This window comes from Gadus macrocephalus, chromosome 14 (assembly GCF_031168955.1).
Source record: "Gadus macrocephalus chromosome 14, ASM3116895v1".
Lineage (NCBI taxonomy): Eukaryota > Metazoa > Chordata > Actinopteri > Gadiformes > Gadidae > Gadus > Gadus macrocephalus.
The window spans coordinates 25,255,605-25,274,451 of record NC_082395.1 but is presented as its reverse complement, the minus strand read 5'-3'; the positions used below and the strand labels follow the sequence as shown (position 1 = coordinate 25,274,451).

The window sequence follows — 18,847 nt, the reverse complement described above, 5'->3', positions numbered from 1 at the left end:
GAGGAGAACTGGCACTCGCGGGTTAGTTCCGGTTTTCTGGACTGGTTGCAGTAATAATCTTTGACCACGCGGGGCGCTCGTAGGCGAGTCCAGAATGAATGGGAGCCAACGGGGTTTTATCCTCAGAATCCACTTTTCTCACGATGTAATTTTTTGTCAAGTAATTTTAAAGTTGCTATCAAAGGGTTGGGCTAAGATAATAAACTCAGCTGAATATTGCATTTTTTAAGGTCACGTATCTGTTCTAAAAAGGCGTTAAAAACATGCGATGACGTCACACACTAATACTGTCAGAGGTACTGCTTTACGGCAGTTTCTAAAGCACTTCCCTTGTCCCGCAACGATAACACCAGCTGTTGGAGGTAAGGCTTTTTTTTTGCTTAATACCCTAGTTACAGAGTTTTAGTGAGCTAATGTAAAAAAAAGAAATGCGCGAATGTTTTACATATGTATGTTACTTACAGAGAGTGTTTTTTCTAATCCTCACTAGTGCCGATGATAAAGCTTTTTTTTTTTGTAACGATTATGAGCCATTTCTTTCTCCTAAAATAGAAACCTGGATTAGAATCATAATTTTAAGACTGCATCAATTTAGTTTACATCAGTAAACAATCTGCTAGAGAGCAGTGTTCTGTTGTTCTCCTCATGCCTCTTCCTTTCTTGATCTCTACAGTCGGACCTTGATGCTGTGACAACGGACAAGTCTTCTTCCTCTGTCCTTTCCCCCTGCCTCTGTTCAGTATGTTCAGTGTTGTTAAATCATTTCTCTTTTTTTTTTATTAGTTACTGTTCTTATTGTGTTCTTGTTAGTGTGATGTTTGAATAAACTTGCCTGTTGCAATGTTGGTATAATGTTTGTATAATTACTGTTATACAACTGTTACTGTTTCAATGTGACCCAGACCATATTTCTCATTTAACAAACATGTGTAGCTTATAATGTGTTGCATGGCAGAGCAATTATATTCAATGGCTTAAAACAAACCCATCTGTAAATATCAGTGAATGCATAGAAATCAATGACAAGTGGTGTAGATGGTTTTCCCTCTGTGCAAGGTCATTAGCCCAAGTCCTAAATAACGAGTGTAATAGCAGATGTTGAAGTTGTTAAATCGTTAACTAACCATTTGTATGGAACAATCGGTTAAAGGTTGGGTATGGAATTCGCTTTTTTGGCCATTTTTGCAAAATTACTTGAAATCCTTATCATAACCCGCTTACAGCCACTGAGTTAGAAGTACTGACATGAAAATTAAACAAGTCAATCATCTGTGGAACGGGCAGGGCTCGAAAAACTCCAGCCAATCATTTGGATTGCCACCGAGTTGCATTGGACAGTAAGTACGTCAATCAAACGGTCGTACTGCACTCCCCCTCCCCCGCGCCCCGCGAGCGACCCCTTCGTGCAGTACTCGTGACCCAGAGCTCGTGACCCAGAGCAAGCTCCTGTTTGTTGTTATCCTGCGGTAGCTACTGGAACTAGTTAATCCACATTTGGACCTAGCAGTAGAAGACAATTTCGATGGCAGACAAGACGCCACCATCCCCACCACCACCACCACCACCAGCAAAGAGAAGGAAAACTCTTTTTCAGAGGGTAATTGATGATAAAAACGCTGAAAGAGAAAAACTGAAATCAAGAATAATCCTAGGCGCTGCTTTCGAACGTTGGTGGCAACTGAAGGACGAGAAGGGTCTAAAAACCGATGCTTGTGTGGCGGTTGACCTAGTTTCAAAGTTTATACCGTTTATGCTCGGTAATACCGGTGTTGAGACGAGTGTATTACTCGGTGTGAAAATGTCCACACCGCGGCAACCCTAGTGAAAACCAGGACTTCCAATACAATTATATGTAACAAACATACATTTTCTAAAAATAGTAATGATTTATGTGACCGTTTAATGTTTATAACATCTGGTGCAACCATAGCCGCGGGAACGTATTCTCAGCAGGGGGTGCTGGAAAAAAAAAACTCAGCCTGCACTAGACTCGCAACTCGTTACATTGATAAAAAAAGATATATAGCAGCGCAGCTCAATTACACCAGTGCATGCGCGCACAGTTGAAAATCGATCGTTGTGTTCACTTCCTTCACACCATGGTTCACATCCAGCTGCTCACAGAACAAGTTTAGCGCACCACCGCTACCCTCACACTTTTTCATATAACCTTTTTTCAGCACTAGGTCATATGAGCATTAAATAAATGCTGCGTCTCAAAATGCCTTGGACAGCAGCGAGGATGACTCGCTTTGCCACGGGCCGAAACAGTTCGGAGCGACCACAGCCAGAGCGAACACAGCGGGGCAGAGGAGTGTCAGGAATAGTCTTTGGTGTACACATCAGTACGGCCTATTTGCACTACTGTTTAGTGGCAATGCAGTGTTTTATTCTATGCCTTTTTATTTTCGGATATTATTTCAATGAATACAATTTATTTATTCATAAAAACAAGATCTGGTCTTCAAATCTTTTTTCCAAATATAGGTCGTCTTACATTGGGGTTTGGGTTTATATTCGGACCAATACGGTACAGCGGGCGCTCACATGACGTTAAGCATTTCCTGGTGCATAATGTGACGCTTCAGAACCTAAAATCCCGTTTCTCCCCGTTGACACGACAACACATAACCGGCGTTTTCAGAAATCTCCACTTTGGCCGGAGTTTTTTAGAAAGGATCGTTTTCTGTGATAAGACAGGGCCTCGGACAGGGGGTGTTGCAGCACCCCCAGCACCCCTACTTCTCGCGGTACTGGGTGCAACTTACAGCTGAATGTAGTGCCATGTTGTTAAACTAAAACCTACGCTAGCCTGGCTCGCTCTCGCGCATCTCTGTTCGCGCTCGTGCATGATTGCGCGTCCAGGTACTTGGAATGGGTGGAGTCAGAGTCAGCGTTGAAGGAGAGGGGGTAGGACCATTTGAGTTGTGTATTTTCAAAATCTGCTGGCGTTTCGCAAATCCCATACCCAACCTTTAAGGTGAGTTAAGTGCTTGAGTCTCGACACTTTAGAGAATGTCTAGCGCGCAACTTGAATAAGCCATGTGCGATATTACCCGGGCTCCAGCGCAACTTTCCTTACCAGGTGAAGCCTCAGGTAGCCTAGGACCATTCATACAGGAGCAAGCAAGAACGTTACCTTTTTCTGTCCTTGGGAAACGAAAAGACGGACAATCCGTTTCCACTGTAAGTGCAGTTTATCATTGCACATTTACGAGGCATTTCTTTTTTAAACTATCTTTATTTTCGAAAAATAGACAATGACAGATTAAATGATATTGAGCGGGATATTGACTGTATTATTTAAGGTGGTCATACCGTACCTACCATGTATATAACACATTGAACATTGAACACAAGAAATGGAAGAAATTCCATTTATGCCCATGTACTTTCACCATACATACTATCTAAAAAATAAAAGGGCCTGCAGGAAAATATAAATACAGTACGCAAAAATTGAGTTAACACGTTTCTGATTGCTCTTCAGCTTCAGATGCCGTCAAGAGGGGTCTCTGGTCGTAATCAGTCGCAAGTCCGTCCCTGACCAATCAGCATTCATTAGCAGAATGCTAGCGTGTATGGCCAACAACGGCCCAAACTGTAAGAAATCGAAAGGACATAAGTACTCACTCATTTGACTTTTGAACCATAATCTATATTGAACTTGCGGATTCTACAATAGGGAGGACTTCCCCGAGGTCTCCTGGGGAGGAGACCTCGGGGAAGACCCAGGACTAGGTGGAGAGATTATATCTCAACACTGGCCTGGGAACGCCTCGGGATCCCCCCGTCAGAGCTGGTCAATGTGGCCCGGGAAAGGGAAGTCTGGGGCCCCCTGCTTGAGCTGCTCCCCCCGCGACCCGACCCCGGATAAGCGGATGACGATGAGGAGGAGGATGAGGATTCTACAATAAAATTTGCGATATTTCAACGACAAGCAGGTGAAAGAGGCATAATTAGCCGTTTAGCCCCATAGACTCCCATTCAATCTGGACTCGCCCGCGATCACCCCCAGTGGATGTCTCATGGAACTACAACCAAAATCGGTACAATGGGGCGTATAGGAAGTGCCCAGGCTCTTCGTAGACGGGCTCTGACAGTACTCGCTTGATGAGTGCTTCGAATTGGAACAGTGCTCGGGCAACGACTGATGACGTTTCACGAGTCCACGAGCACACGAGCACGCACAAGTACGCAAATTGAATCCTGCGCTCTGAAGGTGCGGCCACACCAGACGCGTATCTCGCGTACTTCGCGTATGAAATCGCCATTTTTTCCATAGGGAACCATTGGTTTACGCATACGTATAAGCAACATTTTACACACGTATTGCGCGTATGAGGCGCGTATATTTACGCGCTATACGCGCGTAAAGCGCGTATATCGCGTACATTTCAAGAGTTCAAAAAATTGAACTTTTTACGCTCATACGCATGACGATTAGCCATGTTGCCCAATCAGCGTTGAGCTTGACCCGACGTCACTGGCAGAGAGTAGTGAGCTTGGACAGAAGCATACGGCCGACATCTTTCTTTATTCTGTGTGGAAATAGTAACATAGTTACGCCATTAAATGCTTTTATGGAAACATTTCTAGCGAGAAATGTGCATTTTACTTTCATAATGTTCGCTTGGTGAATGTGAAGGATGTTTGGTTTGATAGTTATGACGAAGAGGGAACGCTCCGTTCACTTGCATGGACAGAGTCTCTGGTTACTAAGCAACCTCAACGTCTTGGCGGACTATATATCTGCTGATCAACACTACGAATGCTGGAAACACACCAGACACACCATGTGAAGTTATTTAACCCGATTATTGTTATTTATATCCGAGATTATTTAATCTAACCCGATCTAAACTCTATCACCAAAACACGGCGGCGTTTGGGTTTCCTACCTCGGACTCCAGCGCAGCCACGGCCGACAACTATCTTTATTCTGGGTGGAAATAGTAACATAGTTACGCCATTAAATGCGTTTATGGAAACATTTTTAGCGAGAAATGTGCATTTTACTTTCGTAATGTTCGCTCGGTGAATGTGAAGGATGTTTGGTTTGATAGTTATGACGAAGAGGGAACGCTCCGTTCACTTGCATGGACATGGACTCATCTAGGCGAGTGACGTAGGCGCGTATGGCGCGTATGCGACCATTTTTGACACAAAATGGTCAAGCAACATTTTACGCGCGTATCTCGTGTAAAAATTACGCGAGATACGCGTCTGGTGTGGCCGCACCTTGAGTTGGTTGACTCAGAGTTCAGGGTTGAAAAGCAACTCTGGGTTTTCGGTTTCAGAACAGGTGATCAGCGTCGGGTTAATCAACTCTGAGTATTTTCACTCTGGGTTGAGGGCGTGCCTGTTGACTATGAAGAGCCATCATCAATGGATCTCTGATAACATGATCAAACATGGACCAAAAGCGTAGATCCACTTACTTTTCCCCCACGGAATTGGAAATTCTAATGAACGCGTATGCCGAGCAGTAACAAATGGGTAACCTAGATGTTAAATTTGTTAAAATGGGTAGGCCTAACCATTTTAACAAATGGGTAACTGCTCCCGCGGCAGCGAGAGCGTGAGAGAGAGCTCGGCAGGAAATAGCTGAACAAGTCAATGCGTGAGTAAAATAAATTAGTAAAATAAAAATAAGAGGAAAGTTTAATATCTTCCACTTATTCAATATGTAATTTGTGTGTGTGTGTGTGTGTGTGTGTGTGTGTGTGTGTGTGTGTGTGTGTGTGTGTGTGTGTGTGTGTGTGTGTGTGTGTGTGTGTGTGTGTGTGTACGCAGGAACAACCCGAGTTGCCCCAAGAGGACTTGGCAGCAAATGAAGATGAAGTACAAAAATATAGTTCAAACAGGTATCTAATGTTTAATTGAAATCAAATCAATTGTGCTGTTTTGCCTGCTCTACCTAATTTAACATATTCAACATGTGATGGGCCTATATTTAAGCAGTAAATGTAAGTAGTACATTTCTCAGCCACCCCAACACTGCCAATATTTAATAGGATTTAGATATATTAGAAGGCTACTCCTAGGCAAAATGCATTATATATATATATATATATATATATATATATATATATATATATATGTCTTCAAAATAGCGCTTACTGAATATTGGGGTAACATTTTCCTCCATGTTAGCAAATCGAAAAAAAGCAGAGCCCCGGCAGACTGGAGGGGGTCCACCTCTGCAGCCCTCACAGAGGCTGAGGAGATGGCCCTCAGCCAACAGAGTATGCGTCCTGTGGCTGAGGGCATCCCTGGGGGGAGCTCCTCTGATCCCCCCCACCCCCCAGGATAGAAGTGCCTTTATAAGAGGTTGGTTATTCAAAATAATTAAATATGTACACGCAACCCGGCGCGTTGCAAATTAGATGGGGCAATATTCTGGCTCAAGTAATAATTTCACTGTCTAATCATCTTCTTCCAGTTACTGATGGCGTCATCGCCCTACTTGAACCAGATGCCCTCACCAACCTCCATGCAATTGTAACAATTCTTCCCCTTCCACAGATTATTAATAATGTCTTGGTAATTGCTGAACACAACCGTTAATGTCATTACAGGAAGATGATGGAGAACATTGTCTGCGGCAATCGAAAGGGAAGAGGAAAGGCCTCTTCCCTTTCGAATCAATTCAATTGTGAATTGATTCGATATGTACATGGTGTGTACATATCTTTTTTAAAAGGTTAACACCTTTTAAAAAAAAAGTTGATGATAGCGTTGTACAATTTACCTTCTCTCAAACAGGATGAAATCGAATCCAATGAGAGGCCATCCACTTCTAAATCACAGCTTACCTCTGTAAGATTCTCCCTGGAATTATAATGAAACGCTCTACTTGGCAGTGTGAAATCCAATCTCATCTTTTGCATTCCTATAGCTTCCAGTCAAAGACTCAAAGACTCTCTATCTAGAAAAGCAAATACACAAAGCAGACTTGGAAATGGACCACCTTAGGCAAAAGATGCAAAAGGATGCTTTGGAGTGTGTGTGTGTGTGTGTGTGTTAAAGTTAAAGGTGGGTGAGGTGCAAACTGGGATACTGTTCCCTGCTCTAAAAACATACCCAATATGAATGACATTTTTTGTGCTTTCAGGAAATAAAGAAATCCTCATAAAAAGTAGATTGTCTTTATTAGAACACGGGCTGTGGTGGGACAAGTTATTTTGTTGAACAGTTTACTCAAAGGGTTTTACTCCAGTGAACAATGCAGACGATTATGCTGAGCATGTGCATGTAAAGAAGAAGCATCTGTAAAAGTACCAGGGTATTTTCTGCCTTGCATTCTTAATATGCGTTTCTTGACTTGCAGCAGTTATAGGTCTGTGGTTAGTCAGCTACTCTGATCATGGGAAAGCCACAGCGTTAAAGTGACTGTAGTACAGAGTGGGTGGGATGCACGGGGCGGATCATTCTGCAAATGCGTTAATTTTTTTAACTTAAAGCATGCCCCCGGTGCGTTTGAGAGTTAACATGGGGGCTGAGAAGGTGGTCTAAATAAATGATAGATTGCGCTGAATAACGATAGCGCTCGTGAAGAAAATTATCAGGAAAAGAAAGTATATCCAGCCGGGGTCTTATAATCGTTCCTCACGGTGATTCCCTCTGAGGATCGCAGCCTCTACGTCCGCAGGCTCTCGTAGAAAAGGACATGCCATTTCTAACACTTCCTTCTGTCGGAGAGCTGCCTTCAGCCTTATAGACAACAAACTTTCCATTAACTCAGAGCGAACAAACTCGGGGTTGCCTCAAAACCAGCTACCTGAAACAGGGCTCTGAAAATTGCGCATTTGTTGACCTTTATCCATTTACAGTAAACAATTTTTTTCTTCTTGTTGAAAGATATTTTATATTGTTTTCATATTATTATTTACTGATGGTGTTTACAGAATGCGAGTGCGTGTTATATTGAAAGTGAGGCTGGGTGTGCCTATGAATATAGGCTTCAGTGAGTTTTTTAAGGTGCTGTACATGCTAATCATATCGTCTACTCTTTACAGCGACAGGGAGTGTAAAGTAACCTACTTCATTCAATATCGAATAGGCTACTGTAGCCTATATGTACAAATGGTTTTGCTCTTTGCTCATGGCAGTTGTGACAGTCATTTTAACGTGTCAGCAGGCAAGCTTCACTCATTCCAGGATGCAGCGTTGTCCTATAGCCTACTTGGAACATGTTTTGGAATGGATTTATAGTAGCGTATAGAAATTTGCTCATAACAGGCCAGCTGGAATACAAAGCAAACTATTTGTATTCCAGCTTTTTTTTTGTGATGTTTTATGATGTTTCAATGTCTGCCTCTCTGACCCATGGAGAGAGCTGGTTCCACAGTAAAGGAGCCCAGTAACTGAATGCTCTACTTCCCAGTCTGTTTTTAGAGATACTGGGAGTCACTAACAGACCTGCATTCTGGGAGCCAATAAAAATCTTTGATAAGTCATAATAAAAATAATGACTCATTATTGTGCATTTAAAGATGTATATTATTACATTGCAGCATTATTTGGGGATGACAATACAAGACTTCCATGAATGTGCATTTGAAGGAGAGTTTGCTTTATATTCCAGCTGGCAAATTTCTATAGGCTATGATCCATTTCAAAACACGTTCCAAGTAGGCTATAGGACAAAGCATAATACATCCTGGAATGAGTGAAGCTTGCCTGCTGACATGTTAAAACTGCCACAACGGCCATGAGCAAAGAGCAAAACCATTTGTACATAGTGTAGGCTACAGTAGCCTATTCAATATTGAATGAAGTAGGTTACTGTACACTCTTTGTCACTGTACACGGGAGTAGATATGATTTGCTTGTACAGCACCTTAAAAAACTCACTGTAGCCTATATTCATAGGCACACCTCGCTTTCAATATAACACACACTCGCATTCTGTAATCACTGTCAGTAAATAATAATATGAAAACAATATAAAATATCTTCCAGCAAGAAAAAATTATCTGTTTACTGTAAATGGATAAAGGTCAACAGATGCGCAATGCAGGGCCCTCCATTTTTTAATATATATATTAATATGTGACTGCATACAAATTTGTCCACAGACATGGTGACTAATGTATGATAGGCCCTTAACACTAATATTCAAAAACAACACTACCTCAAAAGGATATTGGCCTAAGCAACACCAGTAGAGGCATATACTTTCCCTGAACTTTTATACGTTGCAAACGTGCAAAACATATATTATATTTATGTGGCATTCAGTCCAATGCTAAAAAATATATCTGTGGCATTCAGTAGGCCAATGCTGTGGTAAAGTGTGCACCCACCCGGAAAGCTGTTGTCGCGGTAGCATTGGCAGAGGACCAGGCGATCCAATATAAGTAGGCTATAGGCCATAGTCAAGTCAAGTCAAGTTTATTTATGTAGCACATTTAAAACAACAGTAGTTGACCAAAGTGCTGTACACAAATACAATATATTTGTGTACATAGGCAGAGATACGGACGCAGTAAGGTATTGCAGTAATACGAGTGATTGAAATTACCATTTAAACCACCAAAGTGGTCCACGCACAATGAAAACAGTTCATACTTCAAGTCACAATGGGCGCAGCCATCTTGAATTCTGTCTCGGAATTTCGCTCGGTCACCACTGAGTTCAACCGAGATGGCGAGATCGCCGTCCTCGGAAAAGGGGCGTGTTTGTGCGTGTCGCTAGGCAACGTCCTCGGACCTCCGAGACGGATGGATATTAAAACGCACCAGGGGAGGGCGTAGCCCAACTAGTTTGTGACAGACCCAGAGGAACGCAACGCAAATTAAATGTGGACATGTATTGAGGCTTTAATAAAATCCCGGACGATTTTGAAATTTCACCCGGACGCATTTGATTCCTACCCTTCCACTGTTAAATAGCTGCGCAAGTTGTGTCGTGTATGAGCGTGTGCATGGGTTGAATTGCGTGCGTCTCACGGAGAGCTCTGCGCAATGTTCAGCTGTCAGAAATGTGTTGTGATCACTTGTATTCCTCATAGCACTCAGGCTGTGAGGAAATCAGCAGCTCGCGATCGCAGCTCCTTTGATGTTAACGCGCACAGAGCGCAAAGCTCAAAGCCGGACAATGATGTCGTAGTAAAAAGCCCTCAGGTCTACTCTGCATGTATTAACTGTGGCTAAACATCAACTGCACTGAAGTCATCATAACTTCATAAGTTCTCATTTTCAAATGATTATGAATGTGACCCCCAGGGGGTACTTGAGTCTACAGTTGAGAATGATTAAACTAGACTATCAAACTATATCCAGGTGTGTCCAATGAAGGCACAGAAATGGGACTGATGCAATCAATAAACATTTATAATGCAATAATCAATGTACATGCTGGTTAGCAACAAGTGCAAATAAAACTCATGCAGTTAGCAGCAAATGAAAATCAAACACTAAAACACACAAACAAATACTGTTCCCACAAGAGATGATGTAAAAATGCCCATGGGCCACACAAGAAAGATATAATAAACAAAATAACAAACAAAAGACAAGTCTCTAGTCTCCCAATTAGCCCACGATACGGGTGGCAGATGTTTATAGCACTCGTAAGTTACATTCAAATAGATACAAGTAGACAAATTCGGTCCTGAGAAGAACTGGCTGGTCGAACAGACGACGGCAATCCTCGTGTTTGGGCCAGTCTAGATGAACTAGACCTAAAACTCCAGTACCAATGCGTTTACGTGTGGATGACGCGAAGCAGTGCACTCTCACCGACGTGAGCTTTCTGTTCTTGCTGCTACCCCGTGTGACTCACAAATCGCTGTTATGCGATCACGTGTCGGTGCTTGTGTGCACCATTTACTGGTCACCATATGAAAAGACACCAAGCCAGGGTTACGTGCAGACACCAGGCTGAAGGTTCTGTTTACGCAGCTGCTACGGAGGCTTTTACTTCCACCGTCTTTGCACTAATTCTGAGTTCGCACCTCTTTTAAGACGTGCCACATGTGCCACCTGATCTAGATTAGTGCCAGTGGGAGGGGCCAAGGTGCATTACCCATCACTACCGTCCTACCTGCTACATTCACCCCCCCCTAAATGTCACCGTCCCGGTGACAAGTAAAAAAAATAATGTTACAACCAGGGCCTAAAACCAACACCCTGGGAGCTGACAGTCACGTGAGCTCCCATGTGTTCGTCGGCGAGTGGTTGTTCGGTTGATGTACCCGGGAGGTTGTAGGGGTTCGAATGGTGGCCGGCTGTTGTTCTAGTGGTCCTTCTCGGCAGGTGGTTGCCCTCAGGCGCTGGCATTGGAGCTTCAGCTCTTTGAGTGTGTTCTACAGCCAAATCCTGTACGATTTGAGCCGACGGCACACCAATCACAATGGGGACGCAACTGTTCTGCCCATCCAGACAAGAGGTGTCTAGAGCTACCATTAGTGCAAAATCCTCGTTTTCATCTACACTACTATTTGAGTCTTCCAATAAAAGATCAGACTGATCGAGATTGGGCTCTGGGTTGGCAGGTGTAGGCAGGGGTGGGCAGGGGTCAACATGGAGAGGGCGCATCTCCTGTCTATGAACGTTCTTTCCTGGACCCTGCTGGTCCCTTGGTCTGATTCTGTACAGGGTGCCAACCTCATACAAGCAGCCGACCACCTCGTACACTACATGGTCCCAGTGATCCTGAATTTTGTGGCGACCACAAAATTCCTTTTCTTCTTTTCTGAGGGCAAAGTACGGAGCAAATTGTGAAGCGTACGATTAAATCGCTCACATTGTCCGTTTCCCTCAGGGTGGTATGGACTTGTAGGGGACTTGTGAATGCCATATAATTGACACAGCCGCTTAAACAACTCTCCCTCGAATTGACGACCCTGGTCTGAATGAATGCGTTGTGGCACCCCATAGGTATAAAACCACTGTTCAGTAAGAATCCGTGCGATGGTTGTGGCCTTTTGATCTACGGTGGGGTAGTGAATTTGGAAAATACATCCGTTACAACCAGGAGATTTTCTTTCCCATCGCTAGACTTTTCCAAGGTGGTGAAGTCGATAGCAAGAATTTCTAAAGGCCTGGATGCAAGGAGACTATGTTCTCAACTTCGGTTGCACAGCTTTTGGCTTTTGGCTCGATGTCTCTGCGCATGAAGGGCCAGTAACAACGTTGACGAATGAGTATGGTGGTCCTTTCTACCCCTTGGTGGCCATGATTATTGTGCAACGCGGTCAAGACTTCCTCATTTAATAGCTGAGGCAGCAGTAGTTGCGTCACCTTTTCACTACAACCAGGGACATGACTTTGCCTGTAAAGAACACCACCATGTACCTGTATGTTGGCCAAATGACGCACAAGTTCTACCACAGCAGGGGACTCTTTGGCTCGTTCCAATGCGGTGGGGGGTCTACCTCTCTTCCAGTATACCTGAAAGGCGCTCAGCACCGGGTCCTCTGACTGGAGGAGTTGGAGATCAGCCCTAGTCCTTACTGGGGGGGCATCTATGGCCTGGATGTCAACCTGTCCGGGAACATGAGTTGTCAAAACACTTTTGATCTCCGTAGGGACAGAGATTCCCGGTGCTACCACGTCTATGGAGTCTGGGGCGGGCAATGTAGGCAAGCGAGACAATGCATCTGCATTCCTGTTACATGTACCTGGGCGGAACTCAATCTTGAAATCAAAGAGAGCCAGCTGTACCGCCCAGCGTTGCTCTACAGCACCCAATTTGGCCGTCTGCAGATAACAGAGGGGGTTATTATCAGTCAAAACAATGAACTTTACACCTAGGAGGTAATCTCGAAATTTGTCTGCTACAGCCCACTTAAGGGCCAACAGCTCAAGTTTCATGGCGGAGTAATTGTCCATATTTCTTTCCGTTGGTCGCAACCCCCTGCTCGCGTAGGCTACTGGCCGCCGCTGTCCCTCCCCCTGCTGTTGGGACAAAACAGCACCTAGCCCAAGCCCACTCGCATCTACCTCAAGAACAAAAGGCTTGCTGAAGTCTGCGTAACCCAGAACAGGTGCACTTATCAGCTTTGCTTTGAGCGTCTCAAAAGCCTTTTCACAGCCTCAGTCCCAGTGGTCCCGCAAAGAGGCATTGAAACCGGTTTGTTTCTTCTTTGGGGCTGGCTGTAGCTTTGCAACCAACTTATGCAGAGTAGCTGCATACCTTGCAAACCCCTCAACAAAACGCAGATAGTATGATGCAAACCCAAGGAAAGAACGCAAGTCTGTGACGGTAGCTGGTATTCTCCAGTCTCTTACTGCACTGATTTTGTCAGGATCAGTTGAGACACCCGAAGCTGAAATTATATCTCCCAAAAACTTCACCTCCGGCTGAAAGAAATGACACTTGCTCAATTTAAGCTGGAGGCCATGGGAAGTCAACCTATCCAACACAAGTTCTAGTCGTTCCAGATGTTGTTGGAACGTTGAGGAAAATACCACAACATCGTCTAAGTACAGAAGAAGGGAGTTGAACCGCTGATCTCCAAAGATCCTTTCCATTAGCCTCTGGAACGTCCCTGGTGCATTGCACAATCCAAATGGCATTCTCTAAAACTCAAAGAGCCCAAATGGGGTGCAAAAAGCTGTTTTTGCCCTGTCCTTTTCTGCCACGACACCTGATTATAGCCGCTTGCCAGATCTAAAGTGGAGAAAAGACAAGCACCTGAAAGAGCATCCAAGGATTCTTCAATCCGAGGCAATGGAAAGGCATCTTTTCTAGTTTTCGCGTTCAACTGTCTGTAGTCAACGCATAGACAGATGGATCCATCCTACTTCTTGACGACGACAATGGGTGAAGAATAGGGACTACAGCTATTCTTTACCACTCCCTGCTCCAACAACTCTTGGATGTGCGTCTTCACAACATCATACTGTGAAGGTGGCAGTCTACGGTAGCGTTGTCGCACCGGAGTCTCATCCATTAATGGGATTTTGTGTTCGAGAAGGTCTGTGCAACCCAACTGCCCTTCCCCACAACTAAAAGCTGCACTATACCTTTTAAGTAAAGAGTTTGCCTGTTGCTGCTCTGAATCTGTCAAATTAGGCCAGGTGGCATCGGCAAGGCCCGGAACGTGAGAGGTGGTGGCCTCCATGACTCGAATGAAAGCTACTGGCCCTTGGTTGCTATTTTCTTCCTGAAAACAAATGGGCTTGTTAGCAGAACATACCTCGATCATATGCAATTGACCCAACGTGGTGCGTGGTCTTATCCAACGATCTTCCTTACCCACATTGACTACCGGCACATCAACTGTGCCATGCCCAATGCGGAGTAAAGAGCTAGGAATGAGCAAATCTGGGGGTACTGCCAGTCTCCCTCTCCTGGCACAAGAATGGAGGAGCCCGGGGGGGTTGAAACCTTACCCAGGAAACCAGAATTTGACAGGCCTTCAAAGGTTTGACACTCCAGCCGAGCCTGTTTCCAGACTGCAGGCACATCACTAGTGGAAGGAGAGGTAAATAAACTATTGCTCCCTTGACAGAACATTTCGCAGACAGCAACGAAGAACATTCATTCCGATCAGCCCTGGTTTTTTTAACTTTGACCCAGAGGCTGGTGGATCGTGGACGACCAAAAGGCCTATGGAGGGAAGCACTCTACCCAGGACTTTTATGTCCAGCTCTAGATTGCCTTGATAGGGGATATCCAACCCATTGGCTGCCCTTAACTGTAGCCATCCACAAAGCGTAGTTGGGTTTGCCCCTGAACTTGGAAGTGTTCTTTAAAGAAGGATTCTGTGATGGTAGATACCATAGAACCGGTGTCAACAAGGCACGTGATGGGTACTCCTCCCATTTTAACATCAGACACAGGGCATTGCCCTATAAGCATAGAGTGAGGAGGAGAACCTGAGCCTGCTAAGGCCCCATCTAGTGCTTGGCTCCATGCACTAGAGGGTGCTAGTTTCCCGGTAACCCACTAGATTGTACATCGCCTGCATTAACTGTCTTCTGCCCAAAGTCATTCCGTACATGCGGTCCCTGCCGTTGGACCGTTGAACAGTCCCTTGCCATATGACCAGCCTGGTCACACCTCAAGCAAATAGGCCGACCATCGGCTGCAAATCTGTAACGCTGGGGTGGATTACCTGGCCTACTGTTCGAGTTGAAAGGCATTGCTGGTTTACTCGGCCTGCTGTTGGAATTGAAAGGCACTGGTCCGGAGGACAAATGTTTTAAGATGGTGTCTGGGTTTGTTGTCTACGCAAACAATCTTTAAGTTCAGCCAATTCGTCGTTTGATTTTGAAGCCACGGCCTGGGTCTGAGCTCCCCATTCCCCTACCATTCCTGCGCTGGCGTCACAAGAGAAAGCCCTAGCGCGTACTGGGCGGGCCCCCTCCCCATCGTCTGCCCAACGAAATGCTTCTCTACGCACGTTCAAAAAGGACGAGCCAGGATTGAGGCAAATAAATTGTTTTAATTCCCTACGCAACATTTTATCTCTAACGTTTTCCACAAAGTGATCACGGAGAACCGAGTCAGGGTTAGAAATAGCACTTGAATTTTTTCGTTGACAAATTTCCATTAATGCCATTATCGAATGTGAAAATTCGCGCAACGTTTCTCCCTCGCCTTGGCGACATTGGAAAAACTTTTGTTGGGCCTCAATGTAAGAGTGTGCACAGCCAAAAGTCTCTGACAATATTGAAAAGATCTTTTCTGGATCAGTCTTATCAATAGCTGGACGAAGTTTAATCTCAAGTTTAGCCTCACCCTCAAGAAGATCATATACAAAATACGCCTGTTCACTGGGGGACATATGTCTAACCTGTAAGCATTGGCGGATCTCTTCAACCCATTCCTCCACAGGATGACATTCTGAACCTGGACTACCAGAAATCTTGGGATATTTACGTTCTCTTGGCACATGGACATACCTCATACTAGGGGGACCTGGCAGTGGTCGACTTGGCTCTCCCTGATCTGTGTCCACCGGAGGCACTACATTTCCCTGACGAAGCCTTACATTATCTGCTTGCAGTTCTCTGATCTGCTCAGTTAGCTGCCTGACCTGGTCTTCAATAACCTGTGAGGGCCAAGAAAACAAGACAGAAGAGACAGGGTAAAATGTTAAGTTTTAACCACTTATTGCTTACAGCGTCGTTGTCCCAGATCTTTCCTCAGCCACTGTTTTTCCCTTAATCAATGTAACCTTGGTTATTGCCGAAACAAAATAAACCAAATAAAAACAAACAAACAGACACAAAACCAATCACAAGTTTTACACCAGTCCCATTCTTATCCTGCCGACAACGCCAAATGTGACCCCCAGGGGGTACTTGAGTCTACAGTTGAGAATGATTAAACTAGACTATCAAACTATATCCAGGTGTGTCCAATGAAGGCACAGAAATGGGACTGATGCAATCAATAAACATTTATTATGCAATAATCAATGTACATGCTGGTTAGCAACAAGTGCAAATAAAACTCATGCAGTTAGCAGCAAATGAAAATCAAACACTAAAACACTGCAAACAAATACTGTTCCCACAAGAGATGATGTAAAAATGCCCATGGGCCACACAAGAAAGATATAATAAACAAAATAACAAACAAAAGACACAACAATTTGGGTTAAAGGGCTACCACTAGCCGGCCTTCCCCCTAGTCTCCCAATTAGCCCACGATACGTGTGGCAGATGTTTATAGCACTCGTAGGTTACATTCAAATAGATACAAGTAGACAAATTCGGTCCTGGGAAAAACAGTGGCTGGTCGAACAGACGACGGCAATCCTCGTGTTTGGGCCAGTCTAGATGAACTAGACCTAAAACTCCAGTACCAATGCGTTTACGTGTGGAAAAATAGACAATGACAGGTGAAATGATATTGAGCGGGACTGTATTATTTAAAGTGGTCATACCGTACCTACCATGTAGCTATAGGCCTATAACACATTGAACATTGAACACAAGAAATGGAAGAAAATCCATTTATACCCATGTACTTTCACCATACATACTATCTAAAAAATAAAAGGGCCTGCAGGAAAATATAAATACAGTACGCAAAAATTAAGTTTGACGGAAAGTCGAAGTTAACACGTTTCTGATTGCGCTTCAGCTTCAGATGCCGTCAAGAGGGGTCTCTGGTCGTAATCAGTCGCAAGTCCGTCCCTGGCCAATCAGCATTCATTAGCAGAATGCTAGCGTGCATGGCCAACAACGGCCCAAACCAAACTGTAAGAAATCGAAAGGACATAAGTACTCATTAATTTGACTTTTGAACTATAATCTATATTGAACTTGCGGAATCTACAATAAAATGTGCGATATTTCAACGACAAGCGGGTGAAAGAGGCATAATTAGCCGTCTAGCCCCATAGACTCCCATTCAATCTGGACTCGCCCGCGATCACCCCCAGTGGATGTCTCATGGAACTACAACTAAGATCGGTACAATGGGGCGTATAGGAAGTGCCCAGGCTCTTCGTAGACGCAATATCATCCCACTGCAGACGCAAATGGGCGTTCTCGTGTGGTGGGGGTTCCCGTTTACGCAGACTGGAACGCCCCCTTCTTATTCTTCGTCGCCTTTCTCGCTGAACTGTATTAAAATGTGAAAGTGTACTACTCCGAAACCATGTAAATAGTGTTGTAAATAAACTTCCAAAGCTTTTCAAATCTTATTTGGAAAATAACTTCACATGGTGTGTCTTTTTACAATTTATTCGTCACCAGCATTCGTAGTGTTGATCAGCAGTGAAATAGTCCGCTATAAGATGTTGACGTCGCTTATGGCGCGTTTCCACTGCAGGGTGCGGAACGGATCGGTTCGCAAAGGTGCGGTACGGGTCGCGTTTCCACCACCAATAGTGGGCGTGACCCGGACTTAGCTTTACCCGTTTTGGCCTCGTTTTCAGTACTCCTCCGTTGGGGTACTGAAAACGAGACGAGACGCCTGAAAGGGTCCCGGGAAATTCTAGCTACACACCCCCTCCGTTGATTGGTCAACAGAATCATCACTTCCGGGTGACGTGGGGATAAAAACAAACAAACAGTAGCCTCGAGGTATTATTCTTTACAATTAACATGTCGCGTAAAACGCTTGCTTGGGCAAACAAGGAGGTGGAGACGTTCGTCTGCATTCTTGGGGAGGAAGACGTTGTTTACGATGTTTACGTAGCTGCCGCGGCGATCGACATCCGGCCTACCTTAAAGGGTACTGTCGGCGGTGGAAACGCGACCTCGGAACTGAGCTGGGCTATACCGCCCCCTCCCTACCGCACCTTTGCGAACCGATCCGTTCCGCACCCTTCAGTGGAAACGCGGCATTAGCAACCGAAGACGCTGGGGTTGACAAGTTACCGGACTACTACCCATGCAAGTGAACGGAGCGTTCCACGGCATTGAGATGTCCCGTGTAATAAAGGCCTATAAAATGTCTGTTCATGGCATAGATTTCTCCTCAAATTAGGCCAATAAAGCAATGATAACAAAAACAAAAAAAACACAAACGCTCGATCAAAGGTCCGACCCGACAATCAAAACCCTTGTTGTTTAACATGAATTGGCTAAACAAATGACCACTGTAGCATATTTAAACACAATTCAAATTGTGCAGAGAATTATTTCCATTGGTCATTCTCAGTGGCGGCTGGCGATCAAACATGTTGGTGTGGCACAGTAATAGACAGGGGGTCTGAGGTTCTCCCCCCCCCCTATAATTTTTTTTGGAATTTAATAGATTTGATTTCCTGTATTCTGGTGCATTTTGGGGATGGCCACTACCTATTTACCTGCTTTTCATTCAGAATCATAGCCTACATCCTGACTTGCAGGGCCTGGACAAGCTTACACTGCATATACAGACCTACTTCATGGCCATTCCACCAGACATTGCTATTTGACCCATTGTT

At 44.5% G+C, this 18,847-nt stretch overlaps 2 long non-coding RNA genes across 2 annotated transcripts; both read left to right on the top strand.

The window, feature by feature from the left end:
* LOC132472597 (uncharacterized) lies at positions 1–897 on the top strand. The gene is made up of 2 exons (XR_009529112.1): positions 1–362; positions 674–897. It is a non-coding gene; the product is annotated as an uncharacterized LOC132472597 (long non-coding RNA).
* Positions 898–5,542: 4,645 nt separating this feature from the next.
* Positions 5,543–6,511, top strand: LOC132472593 (uncharacterized). The gene is made up of 3 exons (XR_009529109.1): positions 5,543–5,623; positions 5,797–5,867; positions 6,157–6,511. It is a non-coding gene; the product is annotated as an uncharacterized LOC132472593 (long non-coding RNA).
* Positions 6,512–18,847: the final 12,336 nt, after the last annotated feature.